The sequence below is a fragment of the Dama dama genome, chromosome 33 (assembly GCF_033118175.1).
Source record: "Dama dama isolate Ldn47 chromosome 33, ASM3311817v1, whole genome shotgun sequence".
In the NCBI taxonomy this organism is placed as follows: domain Eukaryota; kingdom Metazoa; phylum Chordata; class Mammalia; order Artiodactyla; family Cervidae; genus Dama; species Dama dama.
Window position 1 is genome coordinate 61,525,007 of NC_083713.1, and position 15,395 is coordinate 61,540,401.

Sequence of the window (15,395 nt, forward strand, 5' to 3'; positions counted from 1 at the left end):
TAAAAATAATTAAAATAGGGTCAATTCAGTTCAGTTCAGTTGCTCAGTCATGTCCGACTCTTTGCGACCCCATGAATCGCAGCACGCCAGGCCTTCCTGTCCATCATCAACAGCTGAAGTTTATCAGACTCATGCCCATCGAGTCAGTGATGCCATCCAGCCATCTCATCCTCTGTCGTCCCCTTCTCCTCCTGCCCCCAATGCCTCCCAGCATCAGGGTCTTTTCCAATGAGTCAACTCTTCGAGTGAGTGAAGCTGGAGTTTCAGCTTCAGTATCAGTCCTTCCAATGAACACCCAGGACTGATCTCCTTTAGGATGGATTGGTTGGATCTCATTGCAGTCCAAGGGACTTTCAAGAGTCTTCTCCAACACCATAGTTCAAAAGCATCAATTTTTCAGTGCTCAGCTTTCCTCAAAGTCCAACTCTCACATCCATACATGACCACTGGAAAAACCACAGCCTTGACCACATGGACCTTTGTTGGCAAAGTAATGTCTCAAAAAAAAAAAAAAACCAAAGTAATGTCTCTGCTTTTTAATATGCTGTCTAGGTTGGTCATAACTTTCCTCCCAAGGAGTCTTTTAAGTTCATGGCTGCAGTCACCATCTGAACTGATTTTGGAGCCCAAATAAATAAAGTCTGACATGTTTCCACTGTCTCCCCATCTATTTCCCATGAAGTGATGGGACCAGATGCCATGATTTTAGTTTTCTGAATGTTGAGCTTTAAGCCAACTTTTTCACTCTCCTCTTTCACTTTCATCAAGAGGCTTTTTAGTTCCTCCTCACTTTCTGCCATAAGAGTGGTATCATCTGCATATCTGAGGTAATTGATATCTCTCCTGGCAATCTTGATTCCAGCTTGTGCTTCTTCCAGCCCAGTGTTTCTCATGATGTACTCTGCATATAAGTTAAATAAGCAAGGTGACAATATACAGCCTTGACGTACTCCTTTTCCTATTTGGAACCAGTCTATTGTTCCATGTCCAGTTCTAACTGTGCTTCCTGACCTGCATACAGGTTTCTCAAGAGGCAGGTCAGGTGGTCTGGTATTCCCATCTCTTTCAGAATTTTCCACAGTTTATTGTGATCCACAAAGTCAAAGGTTTGACATAGTCAATAGAGCAGAAAGAGATGTTTTTCTGGAACTCTCTTGCTTTTTCGATGATCCAGGAGATGTTGGCAATTTGATCTCTGGTTCCTCTGCCTTTTCGAAAACCAGCTTGAATATCTGGAAGTTCACAATTCACGTATTGCTGAAGCCTGGCTTGGAGAATTTTGAGCATTACTTTACTAGCATGCGAGATGAGAACAATTGTGCGGTAGTTTGAGCATTCTTTGGGATTGCCTTTCTTAGGGATTAGAATGAAAACTGACCTTTTCCAGTCCTGTGGCCACTGCTGAGTTTTCCAAATTTGCTGGCATATTGAACGTAGCACTTTCACAGTGTCATCTTTCAGGATTTGAAATAGCTCAACTGGAATTCCATCACATCCACTAGCTTTGTTCATAGTGATGCTTTCTAAGACCCACTTGACTTCACATTCCAGGATGTCTGGCTATAGGTGAGTGATCACACCATCGTAATTATCTAGGTCATGAAGATCTTTTTTGTACAGTTCTTTTGTGTATTCTTGCCACCTCTTCTTAATATATTCTGCTTCTGTTAGGTCCATACCATTTCTGTCCTTTATCAAACCCATCTTTGCATGAAATGTTACCTTGGTATCTCTAATTTTTTGGAAGAGATCTCTAGTCTTTCCCATTCTGTTGTTTTCCTCTATTTCTTTGCATTGATTGCTGAGGAAGGCTTTCTTATCTCTCCTGGCTATTCTTCGGAACTCTGCATTCAAATGGGAATATCTTTCCTTTTCTCCTTTGCTTTTCGTTTCTCTTCTTTTCACAGGTATTTGTAAGGCCTCCTCAGACAGCCATTTTGCCTTTTTGCATTTCTTTTCCATAGGGATGGTCTTGATCCCTGTCTCCTGTACAATGTACAAACCTCCGTCCATAGTTCATCAGGCTCTCTGTCTATCAGGTCTAGTCCCTTAAATCTATTTCTCACTTCCACTTTATAGTCATAAGGGATTTGATTTAGGTCATACCTGAATGGTCTAGTGGTTTTCCCTACTTTCTTCAGTTTAAGTCTGAATTTGGCAAAAAGGAGTACATGATCTGAGCCACAGTCAGCTCCCGGTCTTGTTTTTGCTGACTGTATAGAGCTTCTCCATCTTTGGCTGCAAAGAATATAATCAATCTCATTTCGGTGTTGACCACCTGGTAAATGTTGGGCATATAAACTATACTTCAATAAAGTTGATAAAAAAGAATCATTCTTTCATGCTAATAATTACTAGTATTGTAACAGCATAGAATGCTGCAGAGAAACCTCCACTTGGCATAAAACATTTATCTGGATTATCAACCACCAAAATGATAACCAATTAACCTGAAATCTTAAGGAATAAAAAGTGGTAATTCTTTTGATTCACAAGCCTTTCTATTGAGAATGGCAACACCATATGTAACTCTAAGTTTCAAACAAGGATTCAAAGTTTCAAAAATTCAAACTTTCAAACAAGGAAAAATCTTTGCATAATGAAGACCTAACCAAAATTTGAAATCTTCAGTGGGCTAGTGTTGGTTCCATCACTTAATATCTATGCTATTCAAACTTGGTTTCTTCCCTACCCTTCCAAGAACATCTCAGGCTATTATCAGGACCGTGTGAGATAAATAAAATAGAATGTATTATGTTAATTTTTGAACTCATCATCAAATATAAAGTTGTCACTCACATCCTTGATCTTTCTCATTCCAAATTTGAAGATGAAGAAAATCAATCATATAGATGCATCTAAGTTCAATCCTAAGTTTGGTGAAACAGGCTACACATTCTTGGCTCTTAGAAAGCTTTGAGACCATATTCTACTCAGTAACCATTTTGAATAACATCTCCAGCTTTTGCTTTGAAAAACAATAAAAGAATTCTATAAACAAATATCAGGGGACGATATTATTAGAGATCCAATATTTGAAACAGCTAGTGCATGATGAAGGTCAATAGGAATAAAATGGAAACAATAAAATGGAAATTTTTAAAATAATTTATTTTAGAACATTAGAATGAAGAAAAAGAATAGCAAACAACATCTTGAGAGAAATTATATTCATTATAGCTGCATTTCTATATATCCAAACTAACTTGAGTTCCACATGTCAGGTGGGAGGAATAGGAAATAATCTCTTAGAGGAGCATCCATTAAATACAAATAAAAAGGTAGCATTAATTGAGTACTTAATGTGACTTTCATCATGTAATACTTTGAGTATAGAAATGTACGCTTGAGTATGTAGCATAGAATATGAACTATGCTTTACACAGACTCCTTAATTTATTCCCATTTTATTGATGAGAAAGTAAAGGCATAAGTTTGAGGTCACACACCTTCACATAGCACCCAGACAGTTTTGACTTTGGTATCTGTGATCTGAACCACCCCATCACCCTACCTAGTATATGCAGCCAACATCTCTATTGTTTACAGGTTCACTACAAATACAGCTAAGTAATTAAGCCTCAAAACATCTGTCTAAAAATGATTTAGAAGGAAGCATTTGTTTTCAAAAAGTGAGCATACTTAGCAACAAAAATTCTTGAGCAGCTGCATTCAATTAAAAAAATTATTAACCTTGGGGAAAAATCCACACAAAAAAACATATCCATATGTTATTGTTACCAGTTGTTGTGTTGCTTTTGTAGTGAAGTGTATCCATGAATGAAATTCACCGTTGGGTGATAAAGCTACTTATTTCCACAACAGCTTATTATTCTCCTCTTTTGGGAGAATCAAGATAAGGGGGTAATAATATCACAGATTCCCTATAGGAACCACAGTTTGGTTACCATAGTAATTCCAAAGAAGAAAAGAAACAAAAGGATGAGATGGTTAATTCATATTCATACACTTGCTATGAAAATAAGCTTTAACAGATATAGTATTAAAGAGAGTAGTAAACATGAATGGTGTTAAACACACACTTTTGAAATTATTTCTCTGATTAAGTTTTGGATATCATCTGTGGCACTAACATCTATCACACAGATGTCACCTGTGGCTGTAGTTTGGAGAACTTTGTTCATATATCAAAATAACTTCATGAACTGAGTAAATCTATAATCAAGCCACAAGAAGGTAGGCTTTTTTTTTTTTTTCCTTTTTAAATTCCAATCAACACTGCCCGTGCTTCATGGTAAATAAGACCATGAAGAGCTTCACGACATAAGTTTTTCAGGTTTGCTTTATGAATTTGTAATACTGCCTTTTGGTCTTTAATTCATATTTCAATCCCACTTTGATAGCTCAGGCTTGTTTTCATCTTTGACTTCTCTATTTCTTTGAATGGAATCCTCTATTTTCCTAGTTAAGAATAATTCAACCTTATGTTAAATATTTGAATTCTACCATGAAAGGAAAAGTTGAAGGAAGATAATTTTCAGGGGGTCATAAAGAAATCTCCATTGATAATCTGACCTTCAGGGAGAAATTCTTCCCCTATTTATCTCTAAGCCAACAGCTCAGTCTGAACCAATCATACAGACACAGTGAACATTTAAATTAAAACAAATTTTAACCTGGGGAAAGTCTGGTCAGTTTTGTTATAAACAGATTTTGTAGTACATGCCCAAACAGAATAAGGGAGTCAGTCACCACAAAAAAATTAACATTTCAACATCCTTTTATTCCATAATAAATAACAGAAGTTTTAGGACAAGTAAGTTTAAGATGTCCAATTAAAAAAAAAAAAAAAAAGATGTCCAATTAACTTGGAGGACATGACACACACACACATATGTATTTTTTTCACTCCTCTCCTGACACTCTCTTGAAATGACTGTAAAGGCATTACAAGATAAAACTCAATAAGGGCCAAAAACATAGAGCTAGAGGTGAACAAGTAGCTCTGAACTTTGGAACATTCAGAGCAAGACAAGGAGCAGTAAGTAATTTGAAATGTGAAGGAAACCAGAGATTCTGCCCACAGATGAATACAACAGAAAAAGCTAATTTATAGTAGCAGAACTTGGGGCAAGTTGAAACCTAGAGACCCTAGGAGAAAAGTAATAAGGCTTATGGTTTGAAATGGGGGATAATTTAAAGCCTATAAATGAAATCAATTAGCATCCCACACACACAATGCTTTCCTCTGTCCCCCCTGTCTTTTGCTCTGTCCCTTTATCAACATCTGTAGGAAAAGACACAACAGAATTCAGCACGCAATAAGGATATTTTTGAGGCAGGCACACAAAGTAAAAGAAAAGAGAAGAATTAAGTGAAATGCTGAGGACTAAGTGTTGGGCCATTTCTGCTAAAATTCTGCCCTTATTCTTTTATCAGTAGTCCAGTGTAGGCAGGGTTCATTTCAGGAGACACTATGATGGTAAATTTCAATGTGTCAACTTGACTGGACCACAGAATGCCCAGACTAAACATTTTTTATGGGTGTAGCTATGAGGGTCCTTTCAGATGAGATTAACACTTAAATCAGTAGACTGAGTCAAGCAGATGGCCCTCCTCAGTGTGGGTGGGTATGATCCAATCTGTTGGAAATCTAAATAGGGTAAAAATATTAATACAAAGGAAGGAAGAACTTACTCTCTGCCTGTTCGAACTGGAACACTGCTCTCCTCCTGCACTTGGACTAGGACTTGCATTATCAGTTCCCCTGGTTCTCAGGTTATTTGGGCTCAGGCTGGACTACACCAATGGCTTTCCTGCTGGCCTCCAGACCTCTCAGCCTCCATGACTGCATGAACCAATTCCTTATACTAAATCAATCCCACCCACCCCCTCCCTCCCCCTCCCTCTCTGTCTTCCTCTCTCTCTCTGGAAATCCCTGAATGACCCAAACACTGAATAGTCCCTGTTATGAAGGCTGTTAATCCTGACTGAATCTATCTTCCCTTCTCACATGGCTGTCCAACTAGAAACTACATTTCACATCTTCCCTTGTGGCCAGCAGCAACCATATGAGCACATTCTCACCAGTGGAATGTGACCAGAAATGATGGATCATGGCAAATGTAAAACATCTATCTGCAAATTCTTTGCCACTCCTCCCATCAAAAGATGAAATCTAAGTCCCCTGTTTAAAGGCGCCCTTCCAACCAAAATGATGCAGCACAAGTGGCCATGAGTGACTCCTAGGCTACATTAGAAAAAGCCATGCAACTCCTGCCTGTTTCTCTTTGGAAGCATCAGCTATCACGTAAGAACTCCCATCACCCGGCAGCCTCCATATAGAGAGAATATGTGGACAAAAACACACAGAGAAAGATATGTGAAGAGAGAGTCCCTGTCATTCCAGCCTCTGCTGTATGAGTCTTCCCAGTCCAGGTACCAGATAAGTGGATAAAGAAGCCTTTCTGATGAGTCACCCTCTGCCCTTATCCAAACACAAGGCAGAACACCCAGCTGCACCCACCCACCCCCAGATGCAAAAGCCAAATTGAAGACAGTCTTCAGTTGCTTGAAACCACGTTTGGAGTGGCTGTTAGAACTGGAACATGTATGGAACTTCTATGTTATTTGTTGAAATGTCTTTTTTCAGATTTTAGCTTTGTGCTCATTCATCTAAAATATGGAAATGTCCGTGATCCAGCTTGAATGGGCAAAGAAGGATAATGTCCTTCGACAGGATGGAAGAAAGCTTTGTGGTTGAATGAACATATGGAGCAGAACCACTGGACAATCTGGACCACGATGAAACCTTCTCATGAGTGAGATAGGAGCTGCTAACTTTTTAAAGCCATATATTTAGGATCATCGTTGTTACAGCAGCTTAGCCTTCACTTTAAATAACACCCATAATAAGCCCTGGAGAAAATACCTTCAGGTACTGATGGATATAAACTTTTGAGAAACCCATCTTCCAATAAAAAAGCCAGCTCACGACTTAGAAGAGTCTGACAGTGAAGCCCAAACATCTGAGTCAGGTACACAGAATGCCAATCAGCTTTTACAGTCTCACCCTCAATAATCGAAAACACTAAAGAGATAGCCAATGATCAATAGACATTAAAAGAAAGCTCCCCACAGCAGAAGCTATGATCAAACAAATAAATGAACAAAAGAAGAAAATAGATTTACAGGAAGCATAAATGGCACAGAGCATAAAAAGGAAACAGCTAAATTATTATTAACATCCTCTAAATGAAAGCACATGCATCTGTGAAGAAGATTCAATTTTACAAAGTACAGAACAGGGACTTTCCTGGTGGCCCAGTGGTTAAGACTTTGCCTTCCAATGTAGGGGGTATGGGTTCAATCCTTGGTTGGGGAACTAAGATCCAACGTACCCCATTGCCAAACAGATCAAAACATAAACAGCAGAAGCAATATTGTAAAAAATTCAATAAAGGCTTTAAAAATGGTCCACATGAAAGATACCTTTATTTTAAAAGTACAGAGCTCACTGAAATAAAAAATATTCAAAGGAAGGTTTGAAAGATGAAACAGAATAAATATTTTACAAATTACAATAAAAATGCAAACAAAATTAAAAAAAAAAAAAAAAACGGGAAAACTGAAGATCAATTAGAGAGGTAAAACAGCTATCTAAGGTGTTTCAGGAGGAAGAGAGACAACACAAAATAAATCTCAGAACTGCAAAGCATGAGCATACTAGTAAAATATTCTGCTTACTCCTTGGAAGGAAAGTTATGACCAACCTAGACAGCATATTAAAAAGCAGAGACATTACTTTGCCAACAAAGATCTGAATGGTCAAGGCTATGGTTTTTCCAGTGGTCATGTATGGATGTGAGAGTTGGACTGTGAAGAAAGCTGAGTGCCGAAAAATTGATGCTTTTGAACTGTGGTGTTGGAGAAGACTTTTGAGAGGCCCTTGGACTGCAAGGAGATCCAACCAGTCCATCCTAAAGGAAATCAGTCCTGGGTGTTCATTGGAAGGACTGATGCTGAAGCTGAAACTCCAGTACTTTGGCCACCTGATGCAAAGAATTGACTCATTGGAAAAGACCCTGATGCTGGGAGGGATTGGGGGCAGGAGGAGAAGTGGACGACAGAGGATGAGATGGCTGGATGGCATCACCGACTCGATGGACATGGGTTTGAGTAAACTCTGGGAGTTGGTGATGGACAGGGAGGCCTGGCGTGCTGCAATTCATGGGGCCGCAGAGAGTCAGACACTACTGAGCGACTGAACTGAACTGAACTGAACTGAAAGGCCAATAAAATAAAGGTGAAAGGACTCACTCCAAAGTACATAATTAAGAAATCTCAGAATTTTTTGGATAAAAAGAAGATTCAGAAAGAGGAAAAGAACAAACACGTAACATACAGAGATGAGATCAGAATGACATAAACCTTCCTAACAACACAGGGGGCTGGAATACAGCAGAGCAAAACCTTCAAAGTTCCGAGGGAAAGGTGCTTTTTAACCTTGAACTCTACACCCAACCTATCAGTCAAGTATATGACAAGCAGAGATCCTTTCAGACATGAAAAATTGCTTCCAGTGTATCCTATTTTAGCAGTTCTAGAAAATAAAGCAACAAAAGCAGAGAAACACAAAGCCAGGGAAACAAGGAGTTCAGGATGAGAAACTGCAGCAGTCCACACTGAATGCAGGACACGGGGCTGTGGAAATATCTCCCAAAGAAAAAATATAATAGAGGGTTTGGAACTGTTCTGAAATTTCAAAAACGAATAATGAGCATGTCAACTGGAGCATCGGGGGAAAGCAGCAGTACGCTCAAAGAAGGCCAAGCAAAGAAAAGATGAGGTAATTTTTAATTTCTATATAAAACAAGAAGTTGAAAGGGGCAGTAGTACACTGCTTGGCTCGGCAGAGAACGGTATCTGTGTAGAAATAATAATACAGTCACTGTTCATCGACACAAGCACTCTGATAGAACTGCTTCCATGGGAGCAGTAAGTAGGGAAAGAGGTAGGTAGATGAGAGAGAAAGTCTCAAGTAACAAAAGAGAAAATCAATTGCAAATATTCAACACATAAATCAAGGAACATCAATAATTAGTACATTACTTAGAAATATGGAGGTAAACACAAGGATAAATAGCAAAAAGTCGAAACTGGCTGCCTCTGAGGAAATTAAATAGAAGACAACACGCAACTGTAATATCTCAACATAAGAATTACAGAAATAAATTTCTTACTCTGTGAATCTTTTTTTTATAACAGTTGTATTCAATACCTTTTTTAGAGATGATCAAAAATGGTACTGGAACAAAGGGACAAAAAAATAAGGATCATTAATTTTCATATTTACTGATTTATAAGGTTGACTTTGCTTTTCATCATTTCATATCCTTTATTCAATATATATTTCAGGTTCTAGAATAACAAGGATCTTATGTTCTATTTCGTCTGTCTCTTTACTCTTTACTTCTCAACTTCCATAAATACACACACACAGTGGCCCTCATTTTGCAAGTACTTAATGTGCTAGGGATGTTTTGTGCAACAGTTATTCACGTTCTAGGTACTGGGAATGTATCAGTGAATAAACTCAATAACATCTCTTTCCTCAGGGAGCCTCCATTTAGGACTATTTAGAAAAAATCAGAGTAATTTAGTTCAAATTATTTAGGTAATATAGACTTTTTCTGGTTTACTGCGAGCATTATAAAATTAGCGCTTGTGGTCTCCAAGGAAAAACAATTAGAAGTGAATCCCATGCCATGTAAGTCTACATTTTTTTGATATCACAGAAATAACACCACTGAGAATTTATTACACACATGGTTCTAAGACAAATTAATATCAATAGATGTAACCAAAATGATTCCAATTTAATCAAATTCTCAGAAGAAATTTTCACAAAACTCTAGCACATATTAAAAAAAAAAGCTTTCTCCTAAGAAAGTTGTAAACTTAAATATATGCAAATATATAAAATACCGTTTTTCCTTAAATTCCTTTCAACATTGAAAACATTATTTAATCTATAATCAAATATTAATCTAAGATTCTTTTTTCTTATCCAACATCATTTTCATAATCTTTTTTTCTTTCAAAAAGATTGATTAATTTTGACTTATCTACTTAGTTCCTAGGACACAGGTCTTTTTTTTCACCCTTTTTATTCACTGGGAAGGATCTACTGAAATTAAACTTTCCATGAGTCTCATGTAGAAAGTTTTAGAGCTAAAAAGTCAGACAAATTACTTGTGATCATTTACTAATAGAGTACATATAGCTGTCAGTTTGATCTCACCTCTTTTTTGAGTCTAAAGGAAAAAACTATACAAAATTGTATAATATAAAAGCAAGAATAAATATTTCAAATATCAAATAATATATAGCAATAATAAAAATAACAACTAACATTTATGAGTAGCTACTATACACTAGGTTTTTCAATACATTTGTTTTACTGTAATTTTCAAAACAGTTCTCTGAAGAATGTACTGCCCTCATTTTGATAGATAAATAGGGCTCAGAGAGATTAAAGAACTTTCTCCTCTCTAGATCCTTGGGACTTGAATGTGAGTCTGCCTGTGTGCAAAGTATATAAAGTACACCTGCCTAGTATACTGAGTGATCTCTGAAGATGACTTAAGACCATTAGAAGACCCTCTCACAAAGAAACAAATATGGATTTTTTCCCCCTTTCAGACCTCATTATTCATAGCAAATAGTTTTCCAGTCTTTTTATAAATACTTGTAAAATGTAATTTAGAATAGTGAAAATGTTCTGGAACTAGATAGTAGCAATGTTTCCAACACACCATGAATATACTAAATGTCACTGAACTGTACACTTTACAATGGTTAAAATGGTAAAGTTTATGTTATGTGTATTTTACCACTGAAAATTTTTTTAAATGGCATTTGGCCCCAAGGAAGTACATTAGAAACTTACCCTTTACCTACACAGGACTACAGATTTCAAGGCTGCCTCTACATTTCTAACATTGTACATTTAAATTTGACCTCACTGATATGGACTTCCAAACATCTGGTTCTAGGAGAGACCTGCCTCCTGAATTCAGACCCAACTTCCTGATCAACATGTCCATGTGAATTTCCAACAGGCTTATAAATCGAACCTGTCCTATGCCGAGTTCCTCATATTCCCCCACGCAGGCTCCTTCCCAGTCAGCCCAGGTTAAATGTTGGCAACTCCACTCTCCTAGCTGCTCAGAGCAAAGCTTCAGGACACTGCCCTTGTATCTCTTTCCCTCCTCCTCCTGACATCAGCAAATCACGATGGCTTTACCTTAAAACACTGTTTCTCAACCTGGGCACTACTGGCAAGTGGGGGAGGGATAATTCTTTGTTGTGGGGGTCTGTCTTGTGCATTTCAGAATATTTAGCAACACCCCTGGCTTCTACTTTGATGTCGGTAGCACACCCCAGTTGTGACAAACCTAAATGTCCTCTGCTGGGCAAAATTTTCCCTGACTGAAAACCAGACTTTATATATATCCAACACTCAACCCCTTCTTATCACCTTCATTGACATGACCTTGGTTCAAGCTATTATCATCAGCTGTCCTTATTTCTACAGTAGCTTCCTAACTAGTCTCCTTGTTTCCACTTCCTGATCACCCAAGATAATCCTATTAAAGTATTATTAAAAAAAAAGAAAGATCATGCCACCCCTCTCTGAAAACCCCCCAAGCCTTTCTATCTCACCCAAGAGCAAAAGCCAAAATTGTATCCTGATCTATGAAGACATACCTGATTTGGGTGCCCTTTCCCCTCTGACCTGACCTCCCGTCACTGCCCACCATGTTTGCCCTGCTCCAGAATGCTGGACTCTCCTCTGGTCCGCAAACAAGCCACACCCACATCTTTCTCAGGGTCTTTTGCTCTTGTGGTTCTCTCCCTGTGGAATATTCATCCTGATATTCCCATGGCTGGCTCCCTCACTGCCTTCAGGTCTTTTACTCAAATTCCCTTCCTCAGTGAGGGAGCCCCTAGCCCACGCATTTCAAATATCACTCTCTCGCCTATCACTTATGTGTGGACTCTAAAAATTGATATAAATGAACGTATTTACAAAACAGAAACAAACTTACACACATAGAAAACAAACTTACCACTACCAAAAGGGAAAGGTGGGGAGGAGGGATAAACTAAGAATCTGGAAGTAACATACACACACTATACATAAAACAGATAAACAAGAACCTTCTGTTCTTGTTGAACCTGTTCTTGTTGAACCCTGTGGCACAGGGACTGCTACTCAATATTTTGTAATACCGATATGGGAAAAGAATATGAAAAAGAATATACATATAATTGAATCACTTTGCTGAACACCTGAAACTTAAGACAACATTGCAAATCAAATATATTCCAATAAAAAATAAATTTTAAAAACTGCAAAAAAATAGTCATCTCTCATCTATCATTGCATATCCCTCCCCCTTTCCTTACCTTTCCTTCTAAGCCCTCATCACCAACCAATATACTCTCCATTTAACTTTTGGACTGTGTTTATTAATCTGTTCATGAGGATCAAGGATTTGTCTCTTTTATTCTCAACTTATCTGTAAGAGCACCTGGCACATAGTGAGGTCTCCTCAAGGATCAGAAGAATGAAGCAACCTCTCAGAACCAGTAGTGAGGAATTTTTAAAGAGATCACTAGTTATCATAGCTTCAGAGACCATAATCTACTCATCTCCAGGAAGCAAGCGGATAGCAATAGTATATGTTTACCTAAAACAACAAACTGCATCACTCCTTATCTGATACTTTTGCTGACATGATCCTTCTTTCTTGGCTGACAGAAGCCAAACACTAAATATAGATCAATGGATCTCATCACAATGATGACAGGCATTCAATAGCCTTGCTGGATCAATGACCCCACAGCCTGTACCTCACCAGACTCTCTCTCGGTAGAGAAAACATAGCAACATAATATATCACTCACTTACTATTCATCAATCCATTGTTTTTCCACAGCCAAGACACACTTAGAAATGCCTCTGATTTGGCTGAGCTTGACTAACATCTAATCTATGGATGCAGGAAAAACAATAGATACAAACATAAAGCTTAAATGACTGGCACTACAATCTAAATAGGGAGAATGGTTTCTAGGTTTCTAAAATAAGGTATATTTATCTGGGTCTCCATGGAAATCTGTTCAAATTCCAGATGATACTAGACCTGAGTTGTTGGCTTTGATAATATACTCAAAAAATGCAGCTAATTTCAAATGCAATTGAGTTTTTAATTCAAATAAAATATAATAAATAACACATAAGTAGGTACAGATTCTAAGCGGGCTAACTTGCTTTAACCATGTCTGACTCTTTGCAACCCTATGGACCATAGCCCTCCAGGCTCCTCTGTCCACAGAATTCTCCAGGTAAGAATATTGGAGTGGGTAGCCATGCCCTCCTCCAGGGGATCTTCCTGACCCAGGGATTGAATCAATGTCTCTGGCACCTCCAACATTGGTAGGCAGGTTCTTTACCACTAGCAGCACCTGGGAAAGACCTGAGGTTGTCTTTCAAGGTGATGATCCAGAATTGCTCTAGAGCATATGACTTCTCAAACTGATTTATCTCTTAGCTTTAAAAGGATAGTGCATTCATGTCCGTACTATTCATAATAACAAAAAACTTTAAAAGCTAGGGAAATGGCCATGCAATAGAGGAAGAATAGATAAGCAAATGGAGCACTGATTAAATAAATTCATAAAACTGCAAAAGAAAGCTATGCAACCAATAAAAGATGAAGTCGACCCATGTGCACTAGTATGTAATATTTACCAAGTCATCATTACATGCTGAAAGCAACATGCAGAGTGAGATACCGCCAAGCATGATTCTGATTGTATGAAGTACGGTTTGCCTGTATGTACCCGTTCTTGCTGTTGTTTAATCACTAAATCGTGTCCGACTCTTTTGCAACCCTATGGACTATAGCCTGCCAGGCTCCACTGACCATGGAATTTCCCAGACTCTAAGAATACTGGAGTGGGTTGCCGTTTCCTTCTCCAGGGGATCTTCCTGACCCAGGACTGACCCAGCCTCTCCTGCATTGGCAGGAGAATTCTTTACCACTGAGCCACCAGAGAAGCTCATAGGTATGCACAAATCAGAAATTTTCAGATCCACATTCTCTACCGTTCCACACTCAGCTTCCCATCCAGAAGGCAGAACCATAAAAAGTAATGATAATAAAACATATGTGTGTGCATTTTGTGTGATTTATATACACAACTATGCATAGAGAGGTACTTCCTTACATGTGCAAGGGATATTTCTGAAGGACATATAAGAAATTGGAATACATAGCCTAGACTTTGGCTTTTAATTTTATATCTCTGAGGTCTATTTTACTTTTAAAATGACTGATCACATACAAGGAACAAATTCATAATTTATAAATGAAACCATACAGGAAAACATACATTATTACCTTTTTGATGGCACATAAATGAGATAAAGAAGTAATGAATACCGGGGAAAATGAGAGTGGTGACATGGATATTCATTTTGAACAGTGCAAAGCATCTGATGGGAAGGATTCTCACTTCTGAAACTTAAGTGTGACAGTTAGCACAGTGTCCCTCACTGTAGAGTGGGTCTGTGCCATTTTGTTCCATTGACCTACTTTTAGAAAAGCAGACCTATTTTTAAAATTTGCTTCAAAATAAACCCATTTTCTTAATACATCCCATTCACGTTTCAGATTTTCTACTTTCCATCTTAATTGCACTTTTTTTGAGAACTTTAGACCAGAGTACAGCCATATAAATGTGCTTATTTAGATTTGATAAAATGTGTAGTCTTTTCTGACTAAAATAAAATAGCCCCTTTGCAAAAATGCAATCTTGACTTTTAGAACTATTTCCAAAGCTTTCTAAAACTACTGTGAGGTAAAAAATGAAAATCACTAATGTGGTATTAGAGTCCACAATTAAATTAATTTATAAGGGCTTTAATGCAATTAAATTTCCTCCAGACTGTATCTCTAATGGTGCTGGGGTTTTACTTAATTTACTTTAAAGCGTAATTCACTTTCATTTTTGCAAAGCCATTTAAATATTACAAATATCACTTTTATACATATTTCCATGGTGACATAATATGTTTGCAGTCTGTTTAATTTACAGATGATGAGCTTAAAATGAAAATTCTCCAAGGACCATAGATCTTCTATGACATCACAGTTTCCAATTCTAAGATATTAGGTGTATAAGTTATCTGTATTTGCTAGAATGGACTCTTGAAACAGGAATATGTATTTTAAATGATCTGATTGTGAAACGAAGAAAATTAAAATCTACAACAAAGAAAAACATCAGTGATACAAACAGCCAAGATGTTTGGGTTTATAATTTAAGTTGATAAAGTATTAGCCTTTAAAATTAAACGG

General features: G+C 37.6%; 1 protein-coding gene across 1 annotated transcript in view; it reads right to left on the reverse strand.

Annotated features, from left to right (window-relative positions):
* The window catches only part of THSD7B (thrombospondin type 1 domain containing 7B), a 972,933-nt gene that overhangs the window by 820,446 nt on the left and 137,092 nt on the right, over positions 1-15,395 (reverse strand). The gene's annotated exons all lie outside the window — the stretch shown is intronic.